General features: G+C 37.0%; 1 long non-coding RNA gene across 1 annotated transcript; it reads left to right on the top strand.

Moving 5' to 3' along the window:
* On the top strand, positions 1657-19509 carry LOC110259783. The gene is made up of 3 exons (XR_002342121.1): positions 1657-1710; positions 3438-3478; positions 19436-19509. It is a non-coding gene; the product is annotated as an uncharacterized LOC110259783 (long non-coding RNA).

Here is a 22219-nt window from a genome sequence, read left to right as displayed (position 1 = left end):
TGATCAGTCACCTATGAAATGACTGTGTGTATGTGATATTTTTACATTCTTGTGACATTCTTAAGCTATATCCATGTGGAAAGAATTTAGGTGGTGAAATTGATCAATCTGCTTAAACAGATTGATTTAGAGAGTGAAATTGGCCAAACTGCATAAACCAGTGTGAAAAACACCCATTTTAGTCTAAATGTTGACTGCTTATTTTGATCTGATGAACTTAACAATGGTTAAATTATTTCTTTATCCTGTTCTATTTAGAATCAGGTTCATGAGCTACATATTATTATTCATTAGGGTTATTTTCCTTTGTCTGATTATATTGGATGCATTATTTTATTCTTCTCTGTTTTGTTGCTGTTGCTTTTCTGAAAGGTTGTGCTCCCTTGAATTCACCATGAAGAGGAAAGCCGTGTGACCTCTTCCCAGTGGAGCCACCCTCTCCCTAGTGTTTCTCAGTCTGAGTTCTCCCACTTGCCAGACATTCTGCCTGGCAACTGCACATTCTGAGGCAGTGAGGCTGCAAAGCAATGGAGGTTTGGCTTGGAAGTGTTAAGACAGGTGCTGATTAAGCATATAGTTTTGGGAGTTCCTGTTATGGCGCAGCAGAAATGAAACCATCCAAGAGGGTGTGGGTTCGATCCCTGGCTTCGATCAGTGGATCAGGGATCTGACCAATGCTGTGAGCTGCGGCATACGTCACAGACGCAGCTCAGATCCTGTGTTGCTGTGGCTGTAGTGCAGGCTGGCAGCTGTAGCTCTGATTTGACCCCTGGCCTGGGAATGTCCTTATGCTGCAGGTGCAGCCCTAAAAAAAAAAGTGTATAGTCTTAAGGACAAAAAGCCATGCTGGTTGTAATCCTCTTCAGCCAAGGGGTTGCTCAATAGCTCAGAGATTCTTCTTTCCCTCCATTCTATTATTATACACACACAAAAACACACACACACATACTCTCATATATTCATGCACACACATTCCCTCACATATGCACATATACACATGCACCTACACACATATATACACACACACACACACACGTGTACACACTTTCCCTCATACACAGACACATATACATTCACACAATTCCTTCACACACACACATATACATTTCCTCATATATGTACACACATATGCATATAAAATTTATATGCCCATTATCTCATATACGCATGTATATATACACAAAGACTGGAATTATCATATTTTATTGTTTTTAATTTTTAAAATTACAAGCAATAAGAAACACTTGTGTAAAGTTATAAAAATTTTCTCAAATTAAAATTATTTACTGAAATAGAGGTAAATTTATCCCCTCCAAAATCAATATGAAACATTTAATTTCTTTCTTATGGCATTAAAAATTTAGGTAATGATAGATTCTGTTTCATCTCAACATTTAAGTACATATGAACTTGATGTATTATGATTCCTGAGCAGTATGTACAAGCTCTACTTCAAGGTCCCTGCCTTCAAGAAGCTTATAATATTGTGTGAAAACAAGATAGAAACAATATAAGCAATATAACATAAATATAAATAAATATGAGGTCTAAACAATGTAAAATTATTCATTTGTATTAAAGTGAAAAATGCTGGATAATTTTTTCAGAACAATATTCTTTATTTCTTATATATAATTCTTAAATTCTTTGTTTTTTAGAATATGTGGGCAAAATGCAACTCAGAAACAAAATGACAGACAGGTTTGCAAGGTGAGTACTTTGCTTGCTTCTTTTTTCTGTTTCATCCTAGCAGGGATCTTAGGCTACACTGAAACCTAATCCCTATTGCCATGAACAATATTTGAATTAGTTCAATTAGAGACCAAACATAGTATGAGACCTTTCTGCAGGCCCAAGTGAAATCCTGGGATCACTGGTCTTCTTCGCAAATGATTCAGTTTTCAGTAAATTCCTGCCCTTAAAAGCTTGCTTGCTTTATTACCATGGCTGAAGAGAATTATGGCAACTCACTCTCAGGGAGGCCTTAATGTTCTCATTTATAGAGTGAAGATATATTTGTAAACATTTTAAACAATTAGATGATATCTAAGAAGACTAAAGAAAATAATTTTCTATACTTCCAAATAACAGTGTCATGAAGTTCCAATTTTTACTTTAGGATCCTGGAGAATAATGCATAGTAAAAGAAAGCAACATAAAACAAACAAAACCCGATGAAAAACAGTATCTAAAGGTATTTAAGTTGAAATATGTTTTGAGTTTAATTAAAAAGTAGTGGAAAGTGTAGTTCCCATCGTGGCGCAGTGGTTAATGAATCCGACTAAGAACCATGAGAGTGTGGGTTTGATCTCTGCTCTTGCTCAGTGGGTTAACGATCCGGCGTTGCTGTGAGGTGTGGTGTAGGTCACAGATTCGGCTCAGATCCTGCGTTGCTGTGGCTCTGGTGTAGGCTGGCTGCTACAGCTCCGATTTGACCCCTAGCCTGGGAACCTCCATATGCCATATGCCGAGGGAGTGGCCCCCAAAATGGCAAAAAGACAAAAAAAAAAAATAGTGGAAAGAGAAAGTTAAATTAAACCTGGTAAGATTTTTATTTTAGGAATTGAAGATGTAGGTAAGGTAAAAACAGTGAGAGAAGAAGCAGCTCGGAGAGAGAGTAGGGAGAGAGTGGGGGAGAGATAGAGGTGGGGAGCCTGGGGTGTGAAATTGTGGTAAGAGCACAACATGATATCTACCACTTAAATTTTAAGTGTGTAATACAGTAATGTTAACTATAGGCACTAGGTTGTACAACACATCTCTAGAAATTTATTTCTCTTGCATAACTATATACCAGTTGAACAACTCCTCTCCCCTCCCCCTTTCCTCAGCCCCTAGCCAGCACTGTTCCACTCTTTGCTTTTATTATTCGGCCTTAAAAGAGATGTAAATCCTGGGAGTTCCTATTGTGGCTCAGCAGCTTAAGAACCCAACATAGTGTCTGTGAGGATGTGCGTTCAATCCCTGGCCTTGCTCAGGGGGTTAAGTTTCTGGTATTGCAGCAAGTTGCAGCATAGGTCATAGATCTGGTGTTGCCATGACTGTGGTGCAGGCCAGAAACTGCAGCTCTGATTTGATCCCTGGCCTGGGGACTTCCATATGCTTCAGGTATGGCCCTAAAAAGAAAAAGAAGTAAATCCTGCTGTATGTAACTTCACAGGTGAACCTGGAGGACATTATGCTAAGTGAAATAAACCGATCATAAGGACAAATACTGCATGATTCCACTTATATGAGGTGTGTAAAATAGTCAAACTCATAGAAGCAGAGAGTGGGAAATGCGTTAGGGAATAGAGGAGAGTGAAAGTGGAAAGGAAAGTTGTATGCAAATGGAATTGCTTTGAGTACCTCAATGAATCTCTGGTATCATCTTCCAAGTTCTTTAGCTTGGTTTGCTTTTACTGAATCACTCACTTTTCTGCTTCTTTCTTCTGCAGATACTGGGAAGTGAAGTTAAAAAGACTCCTGAACTCCAAAGGTACAGAGAAATGTGTACCATTCTGATTGTTTATACTATGTAGAGGGAGGAGCAAAGACATTTTAAAACTTACAAGTGCATTGATAAGAAATTTTTGAAGAGAGGAAATGTGAGTCTGCATCTAACATTTATTTAAGGTCACTTGAGAGCTCTTTAAATCAATAACACGAAAGAAATTAAAGAGCTAAGAATATGATTTGAACAATGTCTGTATAATATAATGACAGGGTTGTTTGTGGGGACTCATCCAATTCATGCGGTGACATTAAAATAAATTTTGATTTTTTTTTAAAAGCAGGAAACAGAGTATTACATGTGAACTAAAGCCCTATAAAACAATGCAGCTGATCCTGAAAATATGATCCATGGCCCTTATTTTTGGTTAGGTGACTAGCGAACTTCAGTTTCACAAGCCTGTAAAGCCCATGTCACATCCCTTGGCCTCTTTGTGTTCCCTTGAGGACCCAGTTTAAGGGTATGATCTTGAAGGATAGGACAGGCATGTAGGAAGTGCTTGCCAAATGATTTATTTTGCTAAAATATGATAATTGGCTTAGTTGGACTTGGTAGCTTAAAAATCATAAATGGTATTAAAAAGATGTCTACATTTCTGCATCTTTCCAAAAAAAAAGAGCCTTCAGAAATCTTATCTGGCATTATGAAAATAGACCCCACAGAAGATTGTTCTCTTTCCTCCTCCCACTCCCCAATTTAAATCAACTAATTAAGAAAGACTGTAAGTAGAAGGGAATGATTAACTCATTAACTTAATCATTGTCATACTTGTGAATATGGACTTGTACCAGAGTTAAGAGGTTAATGAATTCAAATATATTGTCAAAACTGTCTATGGTTTTCAAAGAAGAGGATTTTATGTTCTGTAGTTTGTATGCTTAGAAGTTAGAACTCAACTGTGATAAAGTGTGACATCAATATAAGTTCCTGAAATTGTGCAGAGAATGGTGGGTAGGAAAAAAATAAAAAATTTCTCCTTATTGTTGTCACCAAGACCAATGCAACTTTCAAGGCAACTGCCTCCAATACGATCTTCATTCTTCACATATGTTTTTCTTTCTTATCTGGGTGTCTGGAAACTAACTTGCTTGGGCATAGGCTGTCCACACACAGGGATGTTTGAGATCCTAGATTTCAGTCCTTGGTCATGTTCTCTTCTTATTATGAATGTTTTATAGCAATTTTAGGTCTAATATATGCTGAAACTTTAAAATTATGTACCTAGCCCAGCTCTCTCTGAATCCATTTCCCACCTTGTTATTCATCAAGTATTGCTGGCTAGGTGCAGTGGATCCAGTGGTTCACAGAACAGATATAGCTCCTATCCTGGCAGTGCTTACAACCTGGGGAGATGCCTTCAATAAATGATACAAATAAATATCTAATTATAAATTGTGGTTAGCATTCAATAAAGCACAGAAAATGATGAGGGATCATCATCTTTCATGATGGGACCTGATTTAGATAATGAAGCTTTTCTAAGAAGCAATTATATTGGAACCTGAAGATTGAGCAGGAATGAGCCAGGGAAAAGTTGGGAGAATGAGAATTCTAGACAAAGGTAAGAGCACACGCAAATGTCTAGAGGTAGGAAAGAGTCTGGCATTCTGACGAAACTGAACGAAGGCACATGTGCCTGCAGAATAGTGAGAGAGCGGATGATGTAAGATGAGACTAGAGAAGAAGACAGAAAAAGAGCCTGCAGAGATTTTGCCGACCATGGGGCTTGAAATTTCATTTTATGAGAAATAGAAAACCACTGAAAAGTTTTAAGAAGCAATGACATGATTAGAGTTTTGCTTAAAGAAGATGTCTAGGGTAATATTTGTGGAACATATTCTGGAGGAGGGAACATAGTAGAAACATGAGAAGAGTGATCTGGCTGAGAGAGAAATGTGCCTCAAGAAAGAAGATGGAGATGGAGAGAAGGACATGATAGATTCAAGATATAATTGATTGACAGAATATAGATATTGGCTAGATATTGAATGATAGGTAGAACTGATAGATCAGATCCCTGTAGAACCATGTGTAGTTGGAAAGGGTTTGGGAGAAGGCCTCATTTGTCAGAGGTTTCCTACCCTACTAACTATACAAAAATTGCATGATAATGTGGCACAACTCCAAGGGGACCATCACAATGTTTCCATGTGCTTGGTGTCCCCTAGAGTTGTGCGATGCAATGACTCTGTGGCTGTGGATTATTGAATGTGCTCTGTTGCCTGTAAGGAATACAAAATAGGATGTTATTTGTGTTAAGGGCTCCCATGTATGGCCAGGCTCTCCTCGGGGGCTGGCTTAGGACAAGAAAGTACAATCTGTCATGGAATTTTGTCGTTTCCTGGGGTGGGGGGACGGGGGGAGAATTTTGCTAAGTGACCTACTCTGAGCATTTAATAATTCACTGTCCAAAGGTTGCTGTTGTGCAATTTGTATGCCCGAAAGGCCAATTTTATTTTATTTTATTTTTCATTTTTTAAAAATTAAAAAAATTTGGGGTGGTCTTTTTAGAGCTTCACCCACGGCATTTGGAGGTTCCCAGGCTAGGGGTCGAATCAGAGCTATAGCTGCTGGCTTACGCCACAGCAACACAGATCCGAACCGTGTCTGTGACCTACACCACAGCTCATGGCAATGCTGCATCCTTAACCCACTGAGCAAGGCCATGGATTGAACCTGTGTCCTCATAGATGCTAGTCAGATTCGTTTCCACTGAGCCAAGACAGGAGCTCCCTTCTTTTAATTATGTACTAGCAGTATCCGTGTTTCGTTAGTCAGGTAGCATTTGTATACCACAGATTCACCTCTTCAGATTATACAAGATGTTAATTCACTTCTTCAGATAACTTGGATGCACTTTTAAAAAATTGATAATTCTGCTATATAATTTACTGCTTAAGCAAAATATCTACTCAAAGTGTTGGATATCTTATTTCTATGGTGGGCCAATAATCATTAGCCAACACAAGAAAGTAAATTCCCAAGCACTCAAACCAAAGCAGTTTAATCTATTTTCTGGTGAGAGACATAAATGTATTTTTCACTTCATACAAAAATATAATTTTATGTCATGGTCAGTTAAGGAATGAGAGCCACTGAGGGGAAAGAGAAAGAGGAGAAGTATGAGAACAGAATCTTTTACTCGTTGTGCTTTGAATCCTTATAATTCTTTGTTCTGCTGCCTAAGCCCTGAATTTCCTTTCCAAAGGCTTGAAAAAGCACCTTTCTCCTCCCAAGAGTTATTGAAAGCCGTGACTGTTGTTTTCCCCCCATTATCTCATTCTTGACCACTCTAGTATTGCTATAACCTGTGCCTCTGCTTCTCCCTCTTCTCAGCTCATCTTTATCCGAAGGTCGAGGTCTTCCCCGTGCGCATAATGGGAACATGGGACCTGGCACCTCTGTAAACCATCTCTTTCCTGGCGATTTAAGTCCTGTTGCTTTTGCTTTGTTCATGTTTCCTTCTATACTCAATCTTAAATGCTGAAACCAACACTGTGGGACATACCTGCCTTTTTTGTGAGAATCTCAGAATGAGAATGAAGTGTTGTGCATGATGTAGGCACCTCAGCCATACAGTTAGAATTCTATTTTGGACATTTGCACAACTGGATGAGCTTATCAGTCAAGAAATGGGTGTTGGGTAGGCAATTAATAAGGAAGCTTGCCAGGGGCTTAATGAAATGAAGTTCATGACTAGTTTCAGTGTATTGTCTGGTTCTTCCTCACCAATCTAATTAAAGCACAGATTTGAGAGCTAGCGGAGAGAATTGAATCCTGACTAATTTTCATGCTGGTAAGACCTTAAATAGATTTCTTACCTTCTCTGGGCTTTAAAGTCTATAGTAATTTGGCATGCACACAATAACTTTCTAAGTGCTGAGTCATTTTTCCAAGAGAACAAAGCTTCTAGAAAGCTCAGTGGATGGCTTTTCACTTCATGTAACCTGGAGTCGACTTCAGATGTTGCCCCCAAATTGAAGGGCATACCCTGCCTTGGTTGGGCCAAAAGCCCAGTGAATGCCAAGGGCCAGCACCATGTCTGCTTAGTGACTGTTGTCAACTGCCTCACCGAGGCTGCTGATGTTGAAACAAATTCCTTTTGGAAAAAGGCCAGATTCTTCTGTGTCTTTTGTGGGGGGTGGGGGGAAGCTCTAGAATTTTATAGCATATGTTTATATTTGTGTAGTCAGCAAGTTTTCTAATTAAGTGGGAATTAGTGTGGTTTACCAAGTTAGTTAAAATTATTGCCTTTAAACACCAAATTAGACTGTAAAATATAACTTCCAACATTGTGTATAATGATAATATATAGTGTTCAGTATGTGTAAACATTGTTTTAATTGCTTAACTTATATTAGTTCATTTTATCCTCACAGTTTTATGAGATTAATTTTCTTTTGTTAACCTCAGTTAATATATCATGATGCGAAGGCAAAAAGAGGTTGAGTGATTTGCCTAAATTACACAAAAACTCAGGGTAACACAAAAGCTGCCACTTTTTTTTTTTCCTAGAAGAGTCTGGCATAACAAAACTCAGTGAACCCTACATGGACTGCTATTTACAACTTATCCTTATAAAAAAAACCATCAGCGGGTGCCTGATTTAGAGGCTAACTGAATTGAGCTTCAGTGATCAGAAGAGAAGATTGGAATACTGAGATGACTGTGTAGAGGGCAATATAGAAAGTTTAGGAGTGTCAAAAAATTCGAGGTACAAAGGATAGATAGCTTGGAATTTTTTTTTTTTTTTTTTGCTCTTTAAGGCTGCATCCTCAGCATGTGGAGGTTCCCAGGATAAGGGTCAAATCAGAGCTGTAGCCACTGGGCTATGCCACAGCCACAGCAACATCAGATCTGAGCCACATCTGCAGCCTACACTACAGTTCATGGCAATGCTGGATCCTTAACCTACTGGGTGGGGCCAGGGATGGAACCCACAACCTCATGGTTACTAGTTGGATTCATTTTTGCTGCGCCACGATGGAAACTCCAAAGATCTCTTGGAGTTTTGTGGGGATAAATTATAGATAAAGCATGAAGAAATGGATAATGAAGTAACTTTAGGGAAAGCAAGCAAGGTTAATTCAGGGAACTTAAATGGACAGAGACAGTCCTGATGCTGATCCATATTTGAGTTGTTTAGAGAAGATAATTTTATTTTATTTTTTAAAGTATAGTTGGTTTATAATGTGTAAATTTATGTTGTGCAACAAAGTGATCCAGTCATATATATATATAAATACATATATAATATATACATATATATAATATATACATTCTTGTTCTCATACTATCATCCATCATGTTCTAGCCCAAAAGAATGAATATAGTTTCCTGTGCTGTACAGTAGGATCTCATTGCTTATCCATTCTAAATCTAATAGTTTGCCTCTACTAACACCAAACTCCCAGTCCATCCTCTCCCCCTTGCCAACCACAAGTCTGTTCTCCATGTTTGTGAGTCTGTTTCTGTTTTGTAGATAGGTTCATTTGAGCCATATTTTAGATTCTGTATATAAGTAATATCATTTAGTATTTGTATTTCTCTTTCTTACTTAACACTTAGTATGAGAATCTCTAGTTCCATCCATGTTGCTGCAAATGCCATTATTTTGTTCTTATTTATGGCTGAGTAGTATTCCATTGTGTATATGAATCACATCAAAGGAGACAATTTTGATGTTGCATAGAAGCATCAATTGAAACCACGACTGAAAAAGACTGGTTTGCTTTAGTGACCAAAGAGATCTATACAAGTGATTCTGTCCTAGTTTAGGGGAGAAAATAGGGCCAAACACAGGCACAGTAGTCAATAACAGTATGCACTAAGATTGGCTGCAAACATTACACATTTTAACTCATATCTGAATCCAAAGGAATTTTCTTAAACTCAGGAAATGATCAATTGGATGTAAAAATATTATCTTCTTTTAAAATGCCAACGTTTAAAAATGCTTACAAGAATTTGATGGGCTACAGTGGATATGTTTCTTCCTTCCAAGCTCAGTCCTCTCCAAGCCAAAGTTCTCATTTTACAATATATATTTGGTAATGTCACCTCTATTTTCCTAAAATAAACTCCACAGATAATATAAAATCAATAATGTGACAACTTTTGTATAAGGTAAAATAAAAAGATTAATATTAAAGTAGTATCTATTTCCATATGTCAATGTCCTGGCAAAGTGACACTAGAAGGTATAGGGAGGTAGTCAGATGTCTGCCCCTATTTGAAGAATCCCTGTAGATTTGATGGTACAAATGTAAACTGACACAGGTGTGTTATACTGGCAGCCCAATCACCATGAGTGGTATTTCTGTTAGTGATGTGAATTTCCAGAATGATGAACAACAACAGGTACACTTTCAAGCAAAGTAAAATATAGTCTTCTCTTACTTTCCATAGTAATTACATTCCTCAAATATCATAGATAGCAAAAACAGCATAAAGCACACTGTGTGTTTATATGTAAAAGGAACTTAAGGTGTAGGTTCAGGCTTTTTCCCTTATTGAATGTCTGGCATGATATTCTCAAGTCAAAAGAAATGCTGAATAATTTCTTGTGGTTCAAGGTATACAACATCCCTGGGCCTCATTCACTAAATGCTAATAGCAGCCTCCATCATTGTGGCAACAAAGTAATTAAATGCCAGATCTGATCATGGGTACTCATAGTTTTTAGTCTGCAAAAGCATAGAAAATCAGGCTCAGATCTCGGTAATGTGTAAGGATGCTCAGAAGACCAATTTTAGCTCATCAGCACCATAGCTAGGTCTTGTGAAGGCAAAAAACCCCAAATACCCCAAAACTGAATGACTTAAAACAACAATGACATTTCTCACATTTCTGTTGTTTTATTGGATGGTTAATTCCTATGAATGCCACAGTTGATCCTCTCCAGTCACATTCCAAAATAAACCCCATACATTTTCAACTTTCTACCTGGCAAACTTCTGCTTATGCTCCAGATCTCAGTTTAGATACCACCTGGTCAAGGAGACATTTCCTGATTCCCCATGCTCGATTGAATTCCCCTTGTAGTACTCCCATAACATTCATTTCCTAATGCTCACCACATTTATAATTGCTTTGATATTATCACTGTCACACTGTCCAGTATTTTGTTTGTCCTTGTATCCTTGGTATCTTATTCAGATAGTCTTTGAAAATTGTTTTTGTATTACACTACATTGATTTGGTTGAAATCCAGTTTGTGGATCAATTGCCCAATGGATAGATTTAGAAAATATTGATGGGTTATTTAAAATGTCATTGTTTCAACTTAAAAAATTTACCCTTGGAGGAAGTTCCCCTGTGGTGCAGTGGGTTAAGGATCTGGCATTGCTGCAGCTGTGGTGCAGATCATAACTGCAGGTCAGGTTCCATCCCTGGCCCAGGAACTTCCACATGCTGCAGGTATAGCCAAAAACAGAACAAAACAAAACAAAAAATTTACCCTTGCAGATTAAATGAAATAAAATTTTTAATCAATAGAAAAATATCCATACAACATAATGTACATTCACTCATCAGAGAAGCTTTGCATTATATTTTCCACCATTTTGCAACTGGGAGATTAGACCCTTCTTTGAACATGCAGTGTTACCTGTCTGGATTTCTAAACACTTCCTATCTTGTATTTCTTGGGTATGTTCTCTGAATCTTGGGACTGGTTTGAGTCTTCAGCTGTTTGTATTAAAATCCTGGATTTTTTTTTTTTTTTTGGTCTTTTTAGGGCTGCACATGCAGCATATGGAGCTTCCCAGGATAGGGGTCTAATTGGAGCTACAGCTGCTGGCCTAGGCCACAGCCACAGCAATGCCAGATCCAAGCCGTGTCTGTGACCTACACCACAGATCACAGCAATGCTGGTTCCCAGTCAGATTTGTTTCCACTGTGCCACAATGGAAATTCCAAAACCCTGGATATTTTTTCCTCTCAGGGATTTATCCTCAGTTTTGAATCAGCTGTTAATCTCGTTTCAGCGTGCTCATCCGCTAATGGTTGATCCTTGGCTGACTCTCATCTTGTCCTTTAGAGTCTATACGTGATAGGCACAGATGTGAGCCTCAGTCTCGAGCTATCCATCTAACCCTATGTTTTGTCCTGAGCCCTGGAAGAACCTGTGACACCCACAAAATTGTTTGAAGGAATGAATCTAGAACATGACTCTTCATATTTCCACTTTCCCAGTGTGGTCTCTCTAGGGAAATGATATTGATTTGTTCATATTAATAATTCTTTAAAATACCTTCTTATACCAATTTCTGTGTCCTTTCATGGTTCTCCAATTACAACTTTGGTAAAAATATGACTCTGGTTAATATAAAGTCCATTTCTTCTCAGTTTCCTAGGATTCAAACCATGGCGATTTATGGTACTAATATGTTGGCTTAACTAGTGCACTCTGCTTGAACTAAGAGCGGCAGTCTTCCTCTGAAAAATAGGGACTGGGTTACATTATTTCTAGAGCCCTTCACAAATGCAATACCAAAAATACTGAAATTTCTCTCATATTACTTCCTTGAATGTCCCCCTGAATTGCTGGTTTCTCTCTGTCTCTACTTGCTGCAATATCAATTTTTGGATGAGAAACTGGAACCTGGGAGAGTAAGGTGGGGCTTGAGTAGGTAATTTTTTATTTGCATGCCTGCTTTACACATATGCTTAATCAGCCTTGTAGTTTGAATAAGTGGTAGAAGCAATGCTATGTATTTGAGCTATTTTGAGACATTGAAAACATTGTGTCTCTTTCAAAATTGGCCACATCTTTTTTGATTTTCTTCCCACTCTGAACATAAAACAGGTGCACTAGAAAGAGTTGGCATAAATTGAAAAAGTTTTTGCATTGAAGACTGATCATTTCTTGTAGTTCACTTTATCTTAGTCATCAGTGTTGATTCAGAGATATTAAGTATGGTAATAACTTGAAGCCAAATTAGTCAAGATTTGGCCAGCGCCAACCAGGGCTTGCTTTAACTGTGGGAGGAACTTGCAAAAGGCAATATTGATTATGTCTGGGATATGCCAATTATAATTTGACATTCTGATTTCTGCTTTTTGTTTAACTTAGAAGCAGATTCTGCTTTGCTCTGTTTGTGAAAGACAACTGGATGAGTAAAGATTACTGCTTGGAATAAGACTAGCAATTTATCTGGAATTAGAGACAGAATGAAAACAATATCTACTTTTTGTTCATTCTGACTCAAGATGGGCCAAAGTGAGGAATATTAGTGGAACAACATTTTTTAGGTAAAAAAGAGAAAGATGAAAGTAATAAAAAAGCCAAGAGTGATACTTGAGATGAAAATTAAAACAAAATATATCTTAGTACTTGATAGATACTAAAGCGATATATGGAATGACAAGACAAGTGAAGAATTTGTGTTGCCATGAAAAAAATAATTGGGAACTGAAAGGATTCAGAATGAGTTGGCATATAGAAAATGGGTATTTTGGAGCAAAATTTGCTGCTTTGTGATCACTATAATCCACAACAGAGATTATATTCTTTATGAGGTAACTGTCCTTTAATGTGTATAGGATGTTAAGATGGGAATCCTTCTCTCTTGGTTTTGGCTGAGACACATGAAGAAATTGGGGCTACCTTCAAGAATGAATTGTGAAGGAGTTCTCATTGTGGCTCAGTGGTAATGAACCCAACTAGTATCCATGAGGTTGCGGGTTCGATCCCTGGCCCCACTCACTGGGTTAAGGATCTTGCCTTGCTGTGAGCTATGGTGTAAGTAGCAGATACGGCTCAGATCCTGTGATAGCAGTGGCTGTGGCGTAGGCTGGCAGATGGAGCTCTGATTTGACCCCTAGCCTGGGGGAAAAAAAAAGAATAAATTATGAAAGTGACCTTCTGTCTGAGAACCAGAGAGATGATTCTGAAACCCATTTTGAGGAACGAAGACAGTGGGGTCAGAGCAGGATTTTGTGAGGAGAATTTTGGGAGAGAGCTTTGAGTGCTATATCATCCCTCTTTGACATGGGAAAGATTGGAGTCTTGTTGAGAGATGTTCAGCTCAGAGAACCAGATGTGTGTGTGTTTCTTACAATTGGGAACAGAATGAACCAATGTATGGTTCATGCCTAAGAATGTTAAAGTAGACTTTAAGGAAAAAGGACTGTATTGTCAAAGTTTCCGTAAGTACCTCTTTTAGGAGGACAAAGGTCCATGAATTGTAGCCATGGGGAAATTTCAGTAGAAATATTAGACTGAAGTCATTTAAATATGGGAATCAGCAAAAAAAGATAAAGTAATAGGGTGAGGGGACCCTAGAGTAAGAGACTAAGAGGTATGGCACTGAGGTCAGAGGCTACAGAATGATTAGGAATAGCCTGCCATAGTATGGTCAAGGGAATTGCATTTCTAGGTGTCCAGTATGAAAGTCTCCAAAGAATCTGCAAAAACATCATGAAAGATGTCCAGTATGAAAGTCCCCAAAGAATCTGCAAAAACATCATGAAAGAATAAGTCTGCTAGGCCTGAAGAACATTTAGACACCTTTTCGTGATAGTGCAGTCAAGGAAGAGCTTTCCTATCTCCTTTACCTCTCCTTCCTCCCACCACACATTTGATCCTCGAAGGTCAAGAAACTGCAGCTGTTGAGGAAGGGAGAAAAAACAAACCGAGGGAAAGAGAGAAGAAATAGACACATCTTACTCCTGAACATCTGTGGCCAGCCATAGCTGGAGAACAGTGGGCAGAATCTTACTTGTGAATGACACTGAAGGACTAATTAATGAATTGAATTAAATGCTGTAATTTCTAAATGAAGGGCTAAAGTGACCATAGCAATTTTTGTAATCAACAAGAGATTAGAAATTCAGGGGTCTGCCTAACTCAGTCACATGGCGAGGGTAAAACTTGCCATGGTCATGTCTTAAAGTACAGAGGAAGACAGAAATCATAGAGATAACTTTTGATTATGTGCCAAGAGTACTTTTTTCAAACTCCTGGCCCTGGAGGGAAAAGCATAGGTCCTTTATTGAAGGAGATGTGCCTTTGAGCTACAGATCATAATCTTTAGATTTAGTTGTTTTAAAATCTCTGATCACTATTTCTTAGCTAGTACCTCAAATAAATTGCTTAACTTCTCTGAATCTCATCTGTAAAATGGAATTAATAATATTTAATCTTGAAGGTTGTGAAGACCTAGAGGTATGCTCAAGAAATATTGTTTTTCTCTACCTTTTTACTCTCTTTTCTACATAAAATCTGAATCTGATTGATTGATTTTTTTTTTTTTTTTTAGGGTTCCACCAGTGCCATATAGAGGTTCCCAGGCTAGGGGTTGAATCGGAGCTATAGCTGCTGGCCCACAGTACAGCCACAGCAATGCCAGATTTGAGATGTGTCTGCAAATTACACTGCACCTCATGGCAACGCCAGATCCTTAACCCACTGAGTGAGACCAGGGATCGAACCCGAGTCCCCATGGATACTAGTCGTATTCCCCTGAACCATGATGGGAACTCCAAAATCTGAATCCACTTTGTGAAGTATAATTCATGAAAGATATTTGGTAAATGGTGTGGGATATACAAAAACCTCTCATAGGTCTCGGCTACTGTTTGTGGCTATACAATTCTCTCTAGAAACCAGATTGTGAATTCCTTGAAGGCAAGGAGCAGTAGTTATGATGAATGTCATAAAATGTGATAGTCAGTGGGGACTGTCAGAGTTACAGAGGAGAGGTCACTGATGTGGGTTATTAGAGAGAGTTGTAAGGTGTTAGTTCAGCTGTAAGGGTAAAGTCACACTTAATCTGGATATGATGAAATTATGTATAGCACTTAAACATGCGCAATAGAACCTATAAGCATCTCCTGATAGAAGAAAATAGCTTGAGCAAGAGTGGAAAATGGCAAAGCACAACTAGGGGATAGTGAACTGATATTTGTGACGGAGCAGAGGACTTACATGGTTTTGGGAATCCCTCTGCAGAAGGAAAGAAGCCAGTTGGTAGAAGATCCCTGTGAACTAAACACCTGTGTTTGGGACATATACTGCAGTCAAGGTGAAGAGTCTGAAGGTCTTGAGTAGGGGAAAAGGGCATTGCTTGAGAAAAATTCATCTCAAATTAATTTTTCTAAATTAATTAACTAATAATTAATTAATAATTCTAAAATTTGGTTTAAAGAATGGATTAGCTAGGGAAAAGACTAGAAATAGTGAGACTATTTACAGATTATTACAATACCTAAGTCATGAGCATTCTAAATTTGGAAGGTATTGAATTGTTGTGAGAATGGAAAGAAAAGGATGAAATATAAGAGAGAAGAACATAAAATATTTGCATTTTTAAATATTACACATGAAAAGTGTCTAGACTAGCTTTATCTAACTAAATTTCTTGTGGTGTTAGAAATGTTCTCTGCATTGTCCAGAATGGTAGCCATTAGCCACATGTAGCTGTTGATAACTTGAATTTATGGCTAGTGAGGCTGAAGAATTGAATTTAAAATTTATTTTATGTTACTTATTTTAAGTTCAAATCTGAATAGTCCCATATGGCTAATGGCTACTCTATTAGACAGTGCAGCATCTCTTTCACAACAAATTGCAATGTCCACACTTGAGTCAACAAGTAGATAGTTTGAGAAATGCATTGGCAGTGTTGCCTCCTAGCCAGTGATTTGAGTTTGGCACTATTGCTGTCTTTTGAGTTTGCGTTGTGGCACAGTGGAAATGAATCCGACTAGTATCCATGAGGACATAGGTTCAACCCCTGGCCTCGCTCAGTGGGTTGGAGATCCAGAGTTGCTGTGGTGTAGATTGCAGCCATGGCGTGGATCTCGTGTTGCTGTTGCTATGGTGTAGGCCAATAGCTGTAGCTCTGATTCGACCCCTTGCCTGAGAACTTCCATATGCTGCAGGTGAGGCCCTAAAACAAAAACAAAAACAAAACCAACTATTGCTGTTCTTGGCAATTAGTGCGACAATTTGAATATGTTATTCCAGTTTTCTCTGACTACTTTGTAGGAATAGAAAAATGAAAATGCTATTACTAGTTGTAATAAATATGAGTCTCATAAATTAGGTATAATTAAGTCATATGTGGAAATCATTAAGTGTCCTGAAAATGGCAAAACTTCTGTCTCAACCTGTGAAGTCAGTTGAGGAGAAAATAAAGACTGCATATAAAAATGATAGAAAGTATACTGCAAAACATATTTCAAGATTTAAATAATTTTGGTATTATTATTGCTATTATTCAGCAACAATTCTTATAGATGCAGTGATAGAGCATTATCATTTCCTTTTCTCACATTACATTTCTGTTTATAATTTCAACAATGTGTGCTATATGGATGCAGGCATTTTTTTTTACGTATTTCTCATATTATTGCTGTCTTTAATTTATCAATGAAGAAAAGTGGCTAATTTTTCTGTAGTTACATATCTAGTAAATGACAGAGTTAGATTTTGAACAGATCTAGCTGATTCCTAAAGTTCCATTTTTGAAAGTATATAAACACAGACAAAAAAAAAATCCTCCAACTAGCATGTACATGTTTTAACATTTTTAACTTTGGTTGTTCTGATCAGGTTTATTCTCTTTCCGTTAGAGCTTGACTTAATCTCATATATGAATTGTTAGAGAGCTGACAAATAACTACAAAACACGATGCATTATTATATTAGTAAGTAATAATTGTGTTTATTAATGAATAAAAAATTAAATTTTTTTTTGGCTGGACCTGTGACATGTGGAAATTCCCAGGCTAGGGCTTGAATCGAATGCATGCCATAGCAGTGACCTGAGCCACTAGTTAGCTTTTGTGTGTGTGTGTGTGTGTGTGTGTGTGTGTGTGTGTGTGTGTGTGTGTGTGATCATGTAAACTACAGGTTTGTTGGTATCAGAAGTGAAGGTCTGTTTTTCATAGTGGCTGTACCATTTTATGTTTCCATTAACAATATACAAGGGCTCCAATTTCTCCATTCTCTCCCCTTGTCAACACTTATCTTTTATTTTTTTTAATAATAGCAATCCTCATATGTGTGGTGGTATCTCATTATACCTTTGATATGTATTTCTCTCATAATTAGTGATGTTTTATATGCCTTTTGGCCATGTGTATATCTTTTGTTCTGTTTTATTCTGTTGCTGCAGAAGTTCCTGGGCCCCTGCAAGCAGAAGTTCCTGGGCCAGGGATCGCACCCAACCTCAGCAGTAACCTGAGCTACAGCAATGGCAATGTCAAGTCCTTAATCACTGAGCCACTAGGGAACTCCAATATGTCTTCCTTTGAAAATGTCTATTCAGGCCTTTTGCCCATTTTAAGTAAAGTGAATGTTGTTATTACTTTTGCTATTGAGTGTTTTTGTTTATTTGTCTGTTTGTTTTTTGCTCTTGAGTAATAGTTTGGCTATTTACCCTTTATCAAATATATGGTTTGCAAATATTTTCTTCCATCCCATGGATTGACTTTTCTCCTCTGTTGATTATTTCTTTTGCTGTGCAAAAGCTTTTTATTTTGATATAGTCCATCAAAATTAAAAATAGAAATAGCCTATTATAAGCAGATAGAGTAGGAAGTTCTCTGAGAAAAAGAATGAGACATGGCTTTCTTGACATAAGAGAAGCCATTTTTAGCCTAAGGCACTTTGTGATCTAAACCTGGCCACAATGCTTGCCCTTGAATAGGTCTCAGTAATTAATTAATGATCTAAAGGGAAGTGAGGGAATGCAGGAACAAAGGAAAAGCAGTCAAGAAACAATAGTTTAGTGATAGAGCAGAGTCCTCGTTCCTCTTCAAGGAACATACTTAATAATCTGATACAGATCTTTGAGTTCTGCAGGAATTAAGGCTCCTACCCAGGTGGAGGATGGAATGATGATAGTGATCTTTTTTGACCCTAATGACTTCAATCATCTGAAACTTGGACTCTGTAAACCTTTGCCCCAGTTCTGTGGGAATTGAACTCTGCTCAAGCCCTTCATGAATATGCATATATCCGTAGCTTAAAAATTCCCCAATTTTGCTGCTCACAGAGACCTTGCTTTGGGAAAGATCCCAGGTGTTCTCCTTATGCGCTACAAGTGATAAATTTTTCCTTCTCTCAGTCTTTGGCTTTCTTGTGTCTTTTAGCTTGACACCCATCAAGAGGCAAACCCAGTTTATGGGTAACAAATGATTCAGCAATTCCACTTCTGAGATTATTCAAAAGAGTTGAGATCAGGATCTCAAAATGATATCTGCACTTATATATTAATTGCAGCATTATTCACAATAGCCAAAATAAACAATTCAAATGTACATCAACAGATTGATAAAGAAAATATGGTGTATATGTATACTAAAATATTATTCAGTCTTTAAAAAAAGAAGGAAATTCTACAATTTGTGACAATATGGATAGACCTGGAAGACATTATGCTAAGTGAAATAAGTCAGTCATAGAAAGACAAATACTGCATGATTCTACTTATATGGGAAATCTAAGAAGCAAACTAAGAAGCAGAGTCAAACTAAGAAGCAGAGTAGGATGTGGTTGCCAGGGGATGGAAAAATGGGGAACTCCTGTTCGATGTGTCCAAAGAAAGTTAGTTATACAATGTTCTAAAGATATAAAGTTCTTATATAGTTAAAAAATACAGTGTTTTGTGCTTAAAAATCTGTTAAGAGGATAGATCTCATGTTAAATTGGTTTCACCATAAAAAACAAACAACCCTCTCCCTTACTTCTCCACAAAAAACCCAAAGGGCCACAGGAAACTTTTGGAAGTGATGGATAGCTTTATTACCTTGATTGTGGTGATAGTATCATGGGTGTGTACATATGTTCAAACTTATCCAATTGGACATATCAAATATATGCATTTTTTGTACATTAATTATACCTCAATAAAGCTTTGAAAAAGAAAAAAGAAGTGGAAGTCTAATGATTACATCTTGTTTAACTCATTCTTTCTCCTCCTTTCCTAGAATATTGGTGACTGTTACAAAAATGAGAAATTCTGGATCTCTGAGAAAACAAAGGATTCCATTACATCAAGTAAGTGTAAAATCATAACAAATATTTGGTCGAGATGACCGTTTCTTTTTGTAAGCATTATCTTTTAGGAAGTGCTCGTAGGGGTGTACTAGCATCTAATTATATTAGCAGTTAATGATTGTCTCTTTTGTGTTTTGTGTGCTCTCTAGCAATTTTGGAGCCATATTCATTGCAGCTAAGACAGAAAAGAATGAGAAAAAAATATTCTTTAGTTCTCTGTGGAAAGGGGTTTGTTTATGAGATTTTGGTGGAGCTGGAAGGGAATGATAATACTTTGGAAGATTTATCTCTACAGAAACATGGTTGGTTGCTGATCAATGTTAAACAAAGTTAAATAGCAATTTGGATGAACAGAGTTAGATTTTTAATACTTTTTAAAAAATATATTTTCAGTTTTTAAAGTTAATTTGTATTTTATATCAGAATATAATGATTTACAGCGCAGTGTTAAATGTTTCAGGTGGACAGCAAACTGATTCAGTTATACATATACATATATTTATTCCTTTTCAGATTATTTTCCTGTACAGATTATTACAGTATATTGAGTAGAGTTCCCTGTGCTATACAGTAGGTCCTTGTTAATTATCTATTTTTTATGGTACTGTTATATATGTTAATCCCAAACTTCTCATTTGTCCCTTTGCCCAACCCCCCACCACAATTTATTTTCTAAGTCTGTGAGTCTATTTCTGTTTTGTAAATAGGTTCATTTGTATCATTTTTTAAGATTCCACATATAAGTGATATCATGTATTTATTTGTCTTTCTCTGTCTTGCTTGCTTTACTTAGCATGATAATCTTTAGGTTTATCCATGTTGCTGCAAATAGCATTATTTTGTTCTTTTTTATGGTTAAGTGATATTCCATTGTATATACACACACCGTAACTTTATCCATTCCTCTGTCAATGGACATTGAGGTTGCTTCCATGTCTTGGCTGTTGTATATAGCTCTGCAGTGAATATAGGGTTGCATTTATCTTTTTGAATTGTGATTTTCTCCAGATATGTACCCAAGAATGGGATTACTGGATCACATGGTAGTTCTGTTTGTAGTCTTTTAACAGATGTCCATACGTTCTCCATAATGGTTGTACCAATGTATATCCCCACCAACAGTGTAGGAGGGTTCCCTTCTCTCCACACCCTCTCCAGCATTTATTGTGATAACCGTTCTGATCAGTGTGAGGTAATACCTCATTGTAGTTTTGATTTACATTTCTTTGATGTGTTGAGCATCTTTTCATGTGCTTTTTGTTCATCTATCTTCTTTGAAGAAATGTCTCTTTAGGTCTTCTGCCTATTATTTGATTGTTTTTTTTTTTTTGGTTTGCTTTTTAATTTTGAGCTGCTTGAGCTATTTGTATATTTTTGAAATTAATCCCGTATTGTTGTTTAAGACCCCTTTAACTTTTCTTTTCCTTTTTGGTTTACTGCTGACTACACATTCGAATCACCTATGGAGCTTTAAAAAAAATTCCTGCTACCTGGCCTGTATCCCAGAAAAATTAAATTTGAGAGCAATTGAGAACCACTGCTCTGGAATGTAAACTTTTAATAGGGTCAAGATAACCTAATTTAATTTTGTTTGACCATTTAAAGAGTTAATTTCTAAATTGTTTTTCTAACTATCACACTTTCATATGGTTCTCTTAACTTTCTTTTTTTGTGTATTTGAAATATTTTTGATCAGATGACATCTACTGGATAAGCTGCTGTTTTGTCCAGGACATCAGTTTTATGAGCTCCAAATCTGATAAGCAGTTGTACGTGCTTTGTTTTCCTTGATATAAAAAAGAATCTATTGAGACATCAGCACATCTGGGGAAAAACATGTTTTTAATATTTAGATTGTTATTATTCACTTTGAATAAAAAGCTATCAAACCTGACACATATCTTTAAAGAATAGAAATGAATCCTTATGGGTAATAATGAATACGATGTTGAGAAGAAAACCAAACTAGGCACATAGCCTTAAGGAGTTTCCTTATTGCCATTTTATCACAGGAAAAGACCTTTGAGAATACTGAAATTTGACTCTTGTCTATTCATCTCGTAAGTGTTACAGCTCCTATTAAACATGGTTGCTTTGTTTTTTGCTTTTTTTCTGCTAGCTTATGCAGCAGTTTGTTGCTTTAAAAAAAATACTCAAGACATGAAGTAAAGTGAATGCCATGTTCTGGTGACTGGTATATACCAAACTAGAGGCAAATTCACATGAGAAAAGTGCTCGACGAAAATATTTCATCTAAGATATTTTCCAGCTGAGTTGCCTTAGCATTCTGTTCCCACCACATTCTCTGAATTGCACGGTGGAAAAGCTGAGACTTTTAACTTATGCTCTGCAAAGTACTGGGAACTTGCACACAGAAAATCAGGTCATTTTTTTTTATTGCTGTCTTTCTGCAAGAGTTTAATTCTTTTTAAAATTGTTTATGGAAAGGAAGAATAAATTTAGGAAGAATTTACCGTATTTAAGAACTGTCAACTACTCCAGTTATTTGTTCCCATGCTGTGTAACAATGTACCTTGTTATTATTGACAAATCAATATAGATCAAATGCTAACAGCCTTTGTAGCCCTAATTTGGGTTTTTGTGTGTTGCAAGTATAACAATGTAGGAAGCTTATTATTGTACCTAAGAAAATATTTATTACTAGCATATGTGCCAATCAACAGAGACCAATAAATTTTATTGAGAGCACATTG

Source organism: Sus scrofa, chromosome 2 (assembly GCF_000003025.6).
Source record: "Sus scrofa isolate TJ Tabasco breed Duroc chromosome 2, Sscrofa11.1, whole genome shotgun sequence".
Classification (NCBI taxonomy): domain Eukaryota; kingdom Metazoa; phylum Chordata; class Mammalia; order Artiodactyla; family Suidae; genus Sus; species Sus scrofa.
This window is presented reverse-complemented; position numbering and strand designations above follow the sequence as displayed.